Here is a 14,118-nt window from a genome sequence, read left to right as displayed (position 1 = left end):
GAGAAGGAGAAGAAAAAGAAAAAGAAAGAAAAAGAAATCTATATGGGAAAATACATACATTTCTTTGAGAGAGGATCTCACGTAGCACAGGCTGGCCTCAAACTTGATAGATAGCCAAGCTAACCACAAACTCCTCCCAAGTGATGAGATTACAGGCTTTGGCACCACACCTGACTCTTGTGTTTTCAGTCAAGGTCTCCCATTTTAGCCCAGGCTGGCCTCAAACTCAGTGAAGGAAGCCTCTTCACCTTGGCCTCTCAAGTGCTAGGATTCTAAGTGTAGTCAATTTGTCTGGCTACCAACTCCAGTGTTTAAAACAAGATACCAGAGGACATTTTCTGCTGAGAGTAGCTCTGGGCTTTTTAAATTGAGGTGCGTTATTTATTCTGTGTGACTGTACATATGTGTGGTGTACATGTGATGGTCGGAAGACAACCCGTCACAGTCAGTTCTCTCCTTTCACCATGTGGGCTCCAGGGATTAAAATCAGGTCATCAGGCTTAGTGGAAAGTACCCACAGAACCATCTTTTTAGCCTTTCTCTTCTTAAAATATCTATGAAATTTGGAAGAAGAATAATTTATAGAACTACACAAGCTCTTATTTAGAGGAAAGCATGACAGTATGATATAACGTTCACATACCTGCTGTTCTGAGGAGTGTCAGCTAAAGTGGGTACTTGAGAGAACAGCTTCCAAGCCTGTGTTCCCAGGCAAGCTGCCCTTTGCCTTTAGATATTCCAAAGCACCATGGGACAGTTTAGTTATGAGTGACCTTGTGGTTAAAGGGCATGTGACCTTGGGAAGGCAGTGGTTCCCAACTTTCCTCCATAAAACGCCACTGAGGCTATGACAGGACACCCCTTAGCTCTCCCCAGCTGCTTCCCAGAGCACTGATCTCTGCACTCTCGGGGAGGGACGTAATCAGATCTACAGGAGAGAGGACAGTAAGGGGACAGAAGGCCCTCCACACAAGCAGCACACAGTGAGCGCACTAGAGTTAAAGGAAAACGACCCCAAGAGAAGCAGTTGGCACAGCATGGCTCAAGTCATCCCAGACACTGGCTTCACTTCTTTGGTCCTTTCTCCTGTGAAACCAGGGGCTTGGGCTCAGAAGGTTCTTGTACCCCTTACTTTTTACTCCAAATAGTTACAATTCCCAAGATTTAAGAAACTAGAACTAAGACTCAAAAGTCTGGGGTGACTTGAATAGGAAAGACTCATGGCTTAAATTCTCATCCAGAATTCTGTAATTCTTCATGCCTCCCTAATGGGGGGAAGAATTCTATGGTCACACAGACAAGTGTGGCACTTGCCTTCTATTGGGCCTTTTCCAGGTTGCACTTAGGTTCTCCTCCTACTTAAAGGAAATGACATCTTTAACATATAGATTATCCAAGGATGGGACAAACAAACAAAATAAAAATGATGGGTTAGACATGCTTGAAATCCCAGCACTCAGAAGCAGAGGCAGGAGAATAGCTGTGAATTTGGGGCCACCCTGGGCTACATACTGAGTTCCAGGCCCTGCATGGCCATATAGTATGATTCTGTCTATGGCCAAACAAAAACAAAAGAAAGGAAGAAGGGAAAGAAAGGGTTAGCAGAGGCCTAAGGCTCAATGTATCTGTTTAGTTCTGAACAGAATGGGAAAGTCGTCCACAGAGACCACTCCAAAGAAGCCTGGCTACCTTGGGATACATTGTTGCCTTTTTAAAGGTTTCCCTTCTAATACCTGTACTCAATCTATATTTAAAATCAAATCTCTTTGTTTTTGAGCTAGGGTCTTGCTGGACAGTCCAGGCTGGGTTTGAACTTGTGGCAATCCTCATGCCTCAGTCTCCTGAATACTGGGATAGGAATGAGCTTCCATGCCCCACTAAAACATTTTTTTTAAGTAAACTCAAACTTTGCTTAAAATAAATAAATAAATAAATAAATAAATAAATAAATAAATAAATGAATGAATAAATGAATAAATAAATGAAAACAAAATTCTGACATCAAGGAATTGCCACATTTTTAGTTTCCATAATGGCACTATATACTGCTATATATATATATATATATATATATATATATATATATATATATATATATATGAATCCTTATCATTTAGAGATCAGGACTGAAACATTTACAGATGAGATGATATGATATCTGAGATTTGTTGCATAATACCCTAAGTGTTGAGGGGGAGGGTGGAGAATGAAATAACAGTAGCTACATTTAGGAACTGTGACCCTAGACAATAGGTATTTGTGGCTTTCCTAAACTATTTTTGTGCATTTCTCAATTTCTCATAATAAAAAAATGGAAGCCACTCTAAAAATCATTAGTAGCATACTGCTTTGTAATAAATACACCTTAGCTTCCTGTCAAGAACCATAAACTCAATCAGCCCAGTTTGCAGCCATCTAAACTCTAGACGATCATTACATACTATTTCTTGGATAACACGTTAACTTTGCAAAGTGAACGTAGGACAAGCTGTACTTCTGCCCAAAGTAGTGTAAGCACATAAATAATCCCTATAATTTTTTAAGCATCAGTAGCTTTTCTATTAAATTATCTTTCAGAGCTTCCTTTTCATTTAAGGAGATAATGTTATGAAAGACAGTGACAGAGACCTGGAGGTGTGGCTCAGTGGTAGAGTACCTTCTGAGCATATGTGAAACTCTGGTTAAATCTCCAGCACACATGCTTAAACATACAATATCACAGTAACAGAAAAAAAAGACCATGCTTCCCAAAGTTATTTTTGCTGATATCTATCTATCTATCTATCTATCTATCTATCTATCTATCTATCTATAGATATTTCTTTTTATGAGACAGGGTCCCATGATGTAGTCCTGGCTGACCTGGAACTTACTATATAGCCTAGGCTATCCTCAAACTCCTGCCTCACCCTCTTGAGTGCTGAGCTTATAGACATGAGATGCCAACACTAGCCTAAAAATGTATACTTCTGGAAGGGGAGCCTGAATTCTTTTATCTGAGTCTCTAATTTAGTCTTTTCTATAAGAGACGAAATATTGAATTATGTAAAAGACCATTCCATGAAAAACAGCTCATGGTAAGCACAGGGCCAGAGGGTTAAATTCAGAAGATGCCATAAATGGGGTCTTATTATTTGTTAAGTAAAAATTTTAAAGTGAAGCTGAGGACTGGAGACCGCTCAGGTGGTAAAGGTGATTGAAGCTAAGTCTAACAACTTAAGTTTGACACTCAGATCCCACGTGGTTGAAGGGCAGGACCAACTCCAGCACGGTGCCATCCAGCCCCCAACACAAGCTCCGGAGCAGCTCAGTCTCTCTCTCTCTCTCATCTCTCTGTCTCTCTCATCTCTCTGTCTCTGTCTGTCTGTCTGTCTGTCTCTCTCTCTCTCTCTCTCTCTCTCTCTCTCTCTCTCTCTCACACACACACACACACACACTAAAATATAATTTAGGTTTTTTTCTAAAATAAAGCTGGAATAGCAATACACACCTATAATCCCGAGCACTAAGGAGGCAGAGGCAGGAGGATCCACATAAATTCTAGGATGGTCAGGGATACACAGCCAAAAATAAATGAATGAATAAACAAAGAATTTTTTAAAAACTAATTGTCAAAGGAGAGAAGGTGGCTTGGTGACATTCTGTCCCATCTGGCTCTCATCTGGAGCATGCTTCCCTCCCACCCGGGCAGCACCCACTGGGAAACACGCTATGGGTGTTGCTGTGAACATATGTTTTTGCCAGGAACAGCCACCATGAATATGCAGTAGTGCTTGAGGAATTTCTACTTACCATTTAGAGCAGTGGTTCTCAACCTTCCTAATGCTGCAACCCTTTAATACAGTTTCTCATGTTGTGGTGACCCCAACCATAAAATTATTTCATTGCTACTTCATAACTGTAATTTTGCTACTGTTGTGAATCATAATATAAATACCTGATATGTGACCCCAAAGGGGTCATAACCCATAGGTTGAGAACCACTGATTTAGGGCATTGTGAATACATATAATCATCTCCCTGATACACAAAAGATAGTTGGGTTTTGTTTAGTGCTTTTCTTTTTGGTGTTCTGAAGATGGAAGCCTTGAGCCTCGCACATACTAAGCACACGGACTGTCAGTCAGCTACATCCTTAGCCCAGTTTCTGCACTAAGTCAGCAGCACCGAAGTCCCTAACTTATACACAGATTAAACAGGCCTTAGTTTAAGAAGAGCAGTTAAGAAGTTACCTGCTTATCAGAGTCCTAAAACGTTTCATTAATAACCAAGTTCCACTGGCCGGTGGTGGCACACGCCTTTAATCCCAGCACTTGGGAGGCAGAGGCAGGCGGATCTCTGTGAGTTCGAGCCCAGCCTGGGCTACAGAATGAGTTTCAGGACAGGCTCCAAAGCTACATAGAGAAACCCTGTCTCAAAAAACCAAAACAACAGTAACAACAACAAAGTTCCTTGAGGGTCTTTACTGTCAGGGCCAAGAGAGCATATTCCATCATGTGCTGATGATATGAACCATTTACTTGCCCATGTAACATGTGAGCACCATGATGTCCTACTACTTGAGGTATTTATCTATACACAGCCTGTCCAATCTTGAAATCAGATTTCACACAAAAATGTTCTTCACATAAGGAAACAGAAAACATGACATATTTTCAGCTTTCTGAATTTAGCTTTCTGATGGACAGACAATATCTCAGTTTACTCTTAGAAAACAAAACAAAACCCTCAAAAAGACAGATGGTGAGCTGCTGCGAGGCTGGGACCAGAAGAGGCAGCACCACACTCCTGTAGGAAGGGCACTAAACAGATCACAGGGTTCCCAGCACCACACTCCTGTAGGAAGGGCACTAAACAGATCACAGGGTTCCCAGCACCACACTCCTGTAGGAAGGGCACTAAACAGATCACAGGGTTCCCAGCACCACACTCCTGTAGGAAGGGCACTAAACAGATCACAGGGTTCCCAGCACCACACTCCTGTAGGAAGGGCACTAAACAGATCACAGGGTTCCCAGCACCACACTCCTGTAGGAAGGGCACTAAACAGATCACAGGGTTCCCAGCACCACAGACACTGACCCACCTAACCTGCTTCAAAGCTCCCAGTCCTGCCATGAGCTTCTCAAGTATTTTACCTTTTTGGTTTGTTTGGGGGATCCAGCTCAGGGAATCCCACTGCTGTTCTGACTCACTGTCCTCCAAGTATGACATGACTGTTACGGTTAACTGCAAGAGACCCTCATAAGACTGGGCCTGCTGCCATCCCTTCACAGAAGAGCTGCCCATAATTCAAGCCCAGCTGCACTTGGTTTGGAGAAATTCAAGAGTGTGTAGGAAGAGGGGGACCCTCTCCATGCAGCTTTGACAGGTGACAAACCTGGGCTGGAATGAGGCTGTTCTACAGTACAGCTCGTTTAGGGCCACCTACACTCCTGTATATAAGCCCAATAAACTCACTGGTTCTCCAAGTTGGGCTTAAACTGTTCCTAGTATCCTGTTGGGAAGACAGACATTTGTTCATGTTTCCCAAGGGAAATCTAAAACAACACTCATGCTAGGCCAGCAGTCTGCCACTGTGGCTCACACCTGCAACTCCAGCACTTGGGAAGATGAGGCCTGAGTTTAAGGCTACTATAGCCACAAAGTGACTCAAAATGACCTGGTGAAGTGGTGTCCATCTGTCATCAAAGACAGAAATAGGAGGTTCGGGACTCAGGATCATCCTCAGCTACGGAGTGAGCTGAAAATTTCCCTCACATGAGCCCCTATCTCAATACCATCCCCCGTCAAAACTAAAAACTGAACAATGATTTTCAATACTCCACTTCCTCACTGAGCTTCAGTCCCCAGCTCCGGCTACTTCCATGCTTTATTTTTTTTCTGCTAGGGACCAAACCAAGCTCTGAACTGCAAAGCACACATTCTACCACTAAACAATCCCAAACAGCCTAACTTTGAATCCTCCACAACTGGCCGGGCGGTTGTGAGCACACCTTTGATCCCAGGACTCCGGAGGCAGAGACAGGTGAAATCTCTGGGTTCGAGGCCAGCCTGGTCTACAGAGTCAGTTCCAGGAAGCCAGGGCTACACAGAGAAACCCTGTCTTGAGTAAAAGAAAAAAAAAAAAAGACAGCTCACAGAAAGAGCTGTTTTTGTTTATGTTTGTGAAATGGGGGAAGACAGTAAATGCACAGCTGGGGGAATCTGTTACACAATCAAGTACCCCAGTTTCTTTGTCTGTGGACCAGCCTTCTGGCTACCTAGCAATCACCTCTGAGAAGTTCCAAGAAGTTCTGTGTAAATCAAATTTTTTGTACTTAAAAGTCAAATACTTGCTAATTAAAAAAAACTGCCAGACTTTGGGGTCCAGTGACTGTCATCAAGCACTCAGGAGGCTGAGGTAGGAGGACTGTAAACACAAAGCAAGCCTCTGATACACAGTGACACATTATCTCAAAAAACAAATTAAAGTTGAGGATGTAGCTCAACTGGTAAAGTGCCTGTCTGGCATAAATGAAGCTCTGGGTTCTATATCAATTAATAAAACAGACATGGTGATACATACCTATAATCCTAGCATTCAGAAATCAGAGGTGGTAAAATTATAGTTCAAGACCAGTTTGGGCTACACAAGATCCTGTCTATGAATGAACAAGCAAGCAAACAAACAAACAAATAAATAAATGAAATAGATGATAAAGTCCCCCTGTACCCTTTGGTTTTTTAAGACACTCTTATGTAGCCCAGGCTGAACTTGAACTCACTGAGGATGGTCTTGAACATCTGATCTTCGTGCTTCTACCTCAAAAGTGATGATGCCAGGCATGTACCAATACAACATGCTTTACTTGGTGCTAGGAATAAACCCAAAATGTTGTGTGTGCTAGGCCAACCCTTTGCCAACTGAGCCATTTTTATACTGAGTTTATTTTAAGCAGGAAACACCTGGTTCACATCTATACCCTGCGTCACGATCATGAGCAATCCTATTTCTTTCTTTCTTTGCAGGCCTCGGTTAGGACTTTACTCATGTTAGGCAAGTGATCTGGAACGTTGAGTTATCTCCCAACCCCTAGCAATCCTATTTTGCACTGTCTAAAGCTCTCAATTGGACTAAAAATAGATTAAATAAACTAATAAAACCCAGCCTCCAGACAAGTTTTATCAGCGCTGCCTGTGACCTATTTTTAATGTCAGATGATCAGAAAGTTCTCCAATAATGAAGTCCTGGAGGGTGTGGTCCTTGTTCCATGGAAGCCAGGCTCTGGGCTTTTCAGCTCCCTTTAGCTGATAGGGGAGGGCCAGATAATAGCAGAGTTCCTGAGGAGACCCTAATTGCCAGGTGGACAAGCTATCTCTGGAGCACATCGCCAAAGCAAACCCTGCAATAACAGTCACTGGCTCCTGAGATCTGGCATGGGGACAAATGAGTCCTAGGGAGAGATCTCCACATGCAGCAGACATTTGATAAGCACTTGTTACATTGATCCAACACAAAATCCAACTCAAGAGTCATACCTCAGAAACCATGGCCAGGGAGAAGAGTCAGAGCTGAAGGAAGGACTCAGCCCAGCCATGATTTACAACAGGGACAGGATGGGCAGTGCGGTCATCCCTAGACACCCGGAGCAGTGAGACCGGGACAGAGTGGCCAACAGAATAACCCTGACTGTCCAAGGCTGAAAGTCTCATGCAGTGTTTGATGGATCCTGGAGCAGGATCCCAGGCTCAGAGGGAAGCACAACAGTTTCATCTGAATTTCAGATAAATGCTAAGTAGGGACTAGGGATGTGTGTAGCTCTGACAATATTAAGTGGAAGTAGAAAGACAGGGAATCATAGATGTCCTCACTCTATGCAGGTTTACAGAATGCTATCCACTGAAATGCTAAAGGAACTTAGATGTGGACAATGGAAAATGTGCTTCTTTTGGAGATAGAGTCATGCAAGCCACGCTAGCCTCAAACTTGCTTTATAACAGAGGCTGACCTTGAACTCCCGAATCCCTGCTTCTCCATCTAAAATGATAGAATTACAGCTGTGTGTGTGACCACACTTAACATCATGTTGTGGTTGTTCTTCTCCTCCTCTTCTTCTAGGCAGCGATTTGTTATGTGCCTAGTCTAACTTAAAACTGTTGATTCTCCTGCCTCAGCTTTTCTGAGTGTTAGATTATAGGTATGTATTGTCATTTCTAGCAGGAATCTACATCTTGGCTAGGTGTGGTGGCACATGCCTTTAATCCCAGCACTCAGGAGGCAGAGGTAGGCGGATCTCTGTGCTTTCAAGGCCAGCCTGGTCTACACAGCCAGCTTCAGGACAAGTAAAGCAATGTTGATCTGAGTAGCCTGCTCTCAGGTCATAGTGAGAAGATAAAACAATGACATAGGACAGGCCTGGGCTTCCCCTCAACACGATCTTTACAGATAGATAATTCGCTGTTGCGTTTAACAGCCCCCGGGCTTCAATCTGCTGCATAGGAATAGCATCGCCCATGTAACAATTAAAAAAAAAAAAAAAAGCCTCCAAGTATTACAGACTATTCCTAGGGAGCAACAATCTCTTTCTGCTGAAATCACTGAGTTAGAAGAAATTGGCCAAATGAAGAGAAAGTGTCACATCCGTTCACCAGTGGTCATATAACAAAAGACTGTACTCGAGGGAGACATTCTCAGCTCTGCTGGGGCCCTCCAAACCCTAACAGGGAGGAGAAAGCCTGGTCACTTCAGCTAAGACAATTAGGAACCCTTCAGCTGCCGGAAGCACTTAGGAAGCCTCTCGGGTGAGCCAAGCCAATGACGTCCTGTAATACCATGCATACATCGCAGCAGGCAGGACAGTGCACCCAGCCTTTGAAGAGGCTCTTTTTAAGCTAACCTCTCCTCCAACTGAACTTCTTCCAAATCTCTTCCTGCCATTTGGAAGTTGAGTGATTCTCAGCTGAAAAGGCCTGTATACTCGAGGTGCAGATGGCAGCAGTTAGGGCCCGCACCAGATGCTGCAGTCTCTAATTTGATTGAAAGGATATAATTAGACAACAGAAACACTTTAATGAAAGAGCAAAACATGGAGGGAGGGAAGGATTGAAGGCCCTTAACTGATGCCAAAACACCCACCAGTAATAGAGGCTTTGAGTCTGGGGCAAGGCGAGGGGAAAGCCCCCGAAAAAGACAGTCCTCACCCTGTTTATTTCCCCATAGACAGAGAAATGGGGATTTTATTATTGTAGATTTCCACTGTATTTTATGTGGGAACAAACTGATTAGAACCAGAAGATTCTTCGGAAGAACTTCAAAGAAAAATAAATATGACTTCTGTGGTCATTATTAAAAATATTTTTACCAGCCCAGTAATTTTCTTTGAAGATGAATTTTTATAGATTGAACAGCAGCAAGTAATTTACATACTATGATGGGATTGGCTAGCAATCCCTACTATTCTCAAAGAGAGCTGCTTGGCTGCCATGTTATTTGGTTTTGGGATACTAAGAAAGCTACTAACACAATAATGTATCTACTTTGAGGATAAAAAGAAACCACGCAGGGTCCTCACACAGGCTGATGGCTACCACCAAAATGAATCATCTTTAAAAGTTGCCTATGCTGTCTTTACTTTCCTGGCTTTAAAACGCAGAGTGTAAGTATACTGTTCTGGTTCTAACCAACAATCTAACCAAACTGAAAGAAATCCGGCCTTCAGAGTCTGCAGTTACTAATGTGGTGTGACACTCGGGTTTTGGAAGCGGCCACAGCCTCCTCAGCCCACTAGGAACAGGGCCTCGCCCTTGTGGTAAATTGAACAATCAAAGTTTAATGCTTTGGCTCCGTGCCAGGGATTAAACTGTGGCCGGAGACACTGGAAGCAGGGGAGAAGCCCCCAGAGGGCCCTACTGCAGGAGGCAGCGGGACAGTCAGCTCTGCCTACAAGATGGCCATCTTAGCGAGTGCCCTCCACTTCATCCTCTTCAAGCTGTACAAGGACAACTAAGGAGGTGCTTACCTAGAAAGAGCTCAGAACCGGAGAAAGATTTCCTTGGAGAGAAGTAAAATGTCTGTAGAATGACATTTCTACAATGGCCTCTCTCCTCTCCCTGTTCTGGCTAAATACAGACTTTCTCAAGAGGCTGAGATCTAGGGAAAAGACATAGAATCTTGGGAGGAAGACTCATGACAGGAAAGGGCAAAAAAAAAAAAAAAAAAAAAAGTTGGACCTCAGTGCCTGCTGCACCTAAAAGAATACTTCTGGATTCTGGGCAAGTCAAGGTCAAACTGAACATGGAAGGAATGTCAGTCATCCTTACCTAGAGAGAGATGTATCTGCCAAAAGGAGCCGAGCTCTCCCCTCTGACCTGTGCAGGGGGTGCTGTGGGACGCTCAGTTCCTGATAGTGGTCCTTATTCTTCAGGAGATAAAACCTCAGACAAAAGCTACAGACACCAACTTCTGGCCTCTCTCAACATTCCCATTCACTGCCCAGCAGTACAAACACAACCAGCTTGCTATGTTTCAATGTTTCACTTTGCTTTCTTCCAAATTACTTTAATTAAAAAAGAATCAGCCACCCAAAGCACACTGTTGTTTTAATACAACAATAGCAGTGTGGAAGTAAAAACCAGTAGCTTAGGAAGTGACAGGAATTTGGTCTCTTCCCTCCCGCCCCCTCCCGGTTGTTTCTCTGGGTCTCAGGGCTGGTGCCACCTGCTGCCTGGCTTTTCTTGGCAAAAGAGAAGATCTCTCAACAGTTTGTCTCAAGCAACATCTGCCCTCATAGCTGAGTGAACAGCTCTGAGGTAGGAATTGTTTCCTTAAGCAGTGTACTGAATCACACTGAATTTCCACTTATTAATGATTGAAATTTATATAAACAAGCTTTTCCCAGTTATATCTTTTTAAAAAGCATAGTAAAATGTAAAATTTACCATTTGAGCTAGCATTTCTTCCCTGCTTATGGGGCCTTACTACACTGCACAGGCAGGCTGCTAGCCTTAAACCACTCTCCTACTCAACCTTCCAAATGCCTGGGGGGAGAGCTGCTTCATCACTGTGCCTGACGCCCATATGTGGGTAACAGTTAATTCACAGTAAATGGTAAAGGGTCCGTCCATTCACCAAAATCAACCCTCTTTGTTGCTTTTTCCAGATCAGTAAACACTTGAAAGTCAGTTCACATGCACCTAGCACAAGGCTTCAGTACAAGTACAGCCAAATCACGACCCATAAACTAAGTTACGATTAGTCATGTAAGTTCTTAATTATAAAACATTCAAAAGGACAATATATTATGACATTTAAAAATGATATAAAGATTCAAATTTCAATGTCCAAAGAGTTTTATAAAAACACAGCAATGCATTCAGGTGTGGTGGTGCACACCTTTGCTCTCAGCCCTTGGGAGGCAGAGGCAGGCAGATATCTGTGAGTTCAAGGCCAGCCTGGTCTACACAGTGAGTACCAACAGCCAGAGCTACATAGTGCGACCCTATCTTGGAAAAAAAGGAAAACAAAAATAGCAATGCCTGTTTATTTCTTCTATGACTACCTTTGCCTACACCGTTGGATGTAGGGATTACAACTGTGCCCATCTATGGCCCTCAAAGCCTAAATCATTTACAGTTTTGCCTTGATCTAGAGCCTCAGGTAGAGTTCCAGGCTAAAAATTCTAAACTAGGGGCCATCAAGATGGCTCAGGAGGTAAAGGTGTTTGAATTTAAGCCTGGCAATAGGAATTCAATTTCTGGGACCCAAAGGGTAGACAGAGAGGATGGACCCCCAAAAGTGCTCTCATCTCTATAATCAAGACATTATGTCCCCATGTCTATAGCCCCAGTAAGTAACACTTTAAAGTTTTTAGATTCTAAACTAAAGATGGCATATTGCCTACTACCCAAAATTCCCAATTTGGATTATTATGAAGCTGTAAGTCTGTCTTAATCATTTTGCTTTTGGTCCACCTATGCCAAACTCTGAACACATTAATACCTATATTGAGCACACCAACTTGTATTGGTTAGTAGTGAGCCTAAATACAATACTTTCTTGCTCTAAGATTTATAAAAGGAAAGCTGGGCATTGTGGTGCACACATTTGATCTCAGCACCTGGGAGGCAGAGGCAGGCAGATCTCTGAGTTTGAGGCCAGCCTGGTCTACAGAGTGAGCTCTAGGATAGCCAGGACTACACAGAAAAAACCCTGTCTCAAAAAAAGCAAAACAACAAAAGATTTATAAAAAAGACTCACTACTATCTTAAACATTTAAGTTATTCATCTATGAGCCAAGATCGTCTATACTGTAGAGTATGAAGACCCTGCAAGTAACCAAACTCGGATCATAAAGCACCACATACTATTGGCTAATAGGACAAATTCCAGATGAGAAGGAAGGGGAGGATGCTGAGAGGCTAGAAAAGACTCCACCACTAACCTCTGTCTTCCCTCTTATCAGTTGTGAAAGAGAAAGCATGTCAGAAGAAGAATGGAGAGACAGGAGATCATCTGGGGTTGATGACACACTATAATTAGAGTAACACAGAAGGGGAGTGAGCTAACTGTTTTTATAAAGTCAGCATTCAAAAATGCAAACCACCAGTAATTTAAATATTACAAAGTTGTGCAGAATATAAGTATTGGAATAATTTTTTCCATCCACAAAATTTTAGAGAAAATTACAGTATCACAAAATATGAAATGGTAAGTTTGGCATAGTCTCAGTGTACAGCATTTTTTTTTTTTTAATTGGAAAGGATTTAACAAACTAGTGGCTAGGCTCTTGACAGGATGTGATGCTGAAAAACCATGTGGTATGTCTCTGAAACTGCTTCTGGAACCAGAGGGGAAATGTCACAAAAGCACTGATGTAGCAGAATGCTGGGAAACCGGGCTGATGAGTTTGAATTACTTAGCATAAACTGTTTCACAACAGTCATATATCTGTCCGCACTCGAGACTCCTAAATAAAAGCACACTGACTTTACCCGAGAGCTGTTGCATCTGACCTAGCAAGGCAAAGGTGCCTGGCAGATACCTCCTCCCAAAAGCACGGGCAGAACTGGCTCACAATGCTTTTCAGAGTTATATTGCTGTGCCCTTTCCAGGAGGGAAACTAGCCGATTTCTACCTCTGTCTCCAGAGAGTACATCAAATCCCGAACACATAGATGACAAAGTGGAGCTAAGGGGTTACTAGGTTACAGTTATGTTGACACGTCCTGGCTCTAGGAACGTCCCTCCCTCCTTGCTCACACACTACAAACAGTAGAAGTGGGCAAATTATAGAAGTCCCATAGAAGGCAACAATCACCTAGAAACCACTTCTACTGAGTTTGGAGTGTTGGGAACCCTTCATTCTGCCGTTCTAAAGCCCGGTTTTTCCTTTTGCAGGGATTCATCATATAAGCAGCTCACAGTATTCCCAGGGTAAACTAGGTGTCTAGTCTTTAGTGAACTGGGAAACACTATAAAAAGGAACATTTAAATTTTTACTGATGGCCTTTTGTACATGGTGGTACATTCTGTGCATGTTGCCTACTGCGTATCCTTCAATGTTCACCAACACGGCACAGCAGTGAGTTATCATCATACTCCCTTTAACCGAGGTTCACGGAGCTCAAAGTTTGTCTCAAAAATCACACAGAAAATAAGTCTCAGCCTTTTCTCTAATCCGAACTGGCAAGGAAACAAAGCAACTCTGAGTTTTCTTTCACCAGCAAAACCCTGTCTTTGCAACATCATACTCTGCAAGTTAGGGTGGAGACCCCAGCGGCAGGTTCACAGCGTAGGCTCAGCCCCCGACAACCCGCAAAGAAACTGAACTGGGCCGGACGACATCCTCACGCCTGTTCTTCCACTGGGACGGGATTCTGCGGCAAGGAAGGGCGTGTGGAAACTAAGCAGAGTCCCGGCTCCCATCCCGGCTGAGGGCACCACCTCGGGCGGACCACGCGGTGGACTCGGCCGGGGGAGCAGGACGCCGGAGTCGGCGTAGTCCGCACTCGGGACGGGCGACCTTAGCCGTCCCGCACCCCTTCTCTCCCGTGAGCTCAAAGTGAGCTGAGTCCCGGGAAGTTCGAAGCCGGCGCGCGGGACACAGTCCTGGTAACGGGGCAGGCGCGTCCACGCCGC

General features: G+C 43.5%; 1 protein-coding gene across 2 annotated transcripts in view; it reads right to left on the bottom strand.

The window, feature by feature from the left end:
• Kremen1 (kringle containing transmembrane protein 1) overlaps positions 1–14,118 on the bottom strand; it is a 69,900-nt gene that overhangs the window by 55,523 nt on the left and 259 nt on the right. The gene's annotated exons all lie outside the window — the stretch shown is intronic.

The sequence above is a fragment of the Peromyscus leucopus genome, chromosome 7 (assembly GCF_004664715.2).
Source record: "Peromyscus leucopus breed LL Stock chromosome 7, UCI_PerLeu_2.1, whole genome shotgun sequence".
NCBI lineage: Eukaryota > Metazoa > Chordata > Mammalia > Rodentia > Cricetidae > Peromyscus > Peromyscus leucopus.
This window is presented reverse-complemented; position numbering and strand designations above follow the sequence as displayed.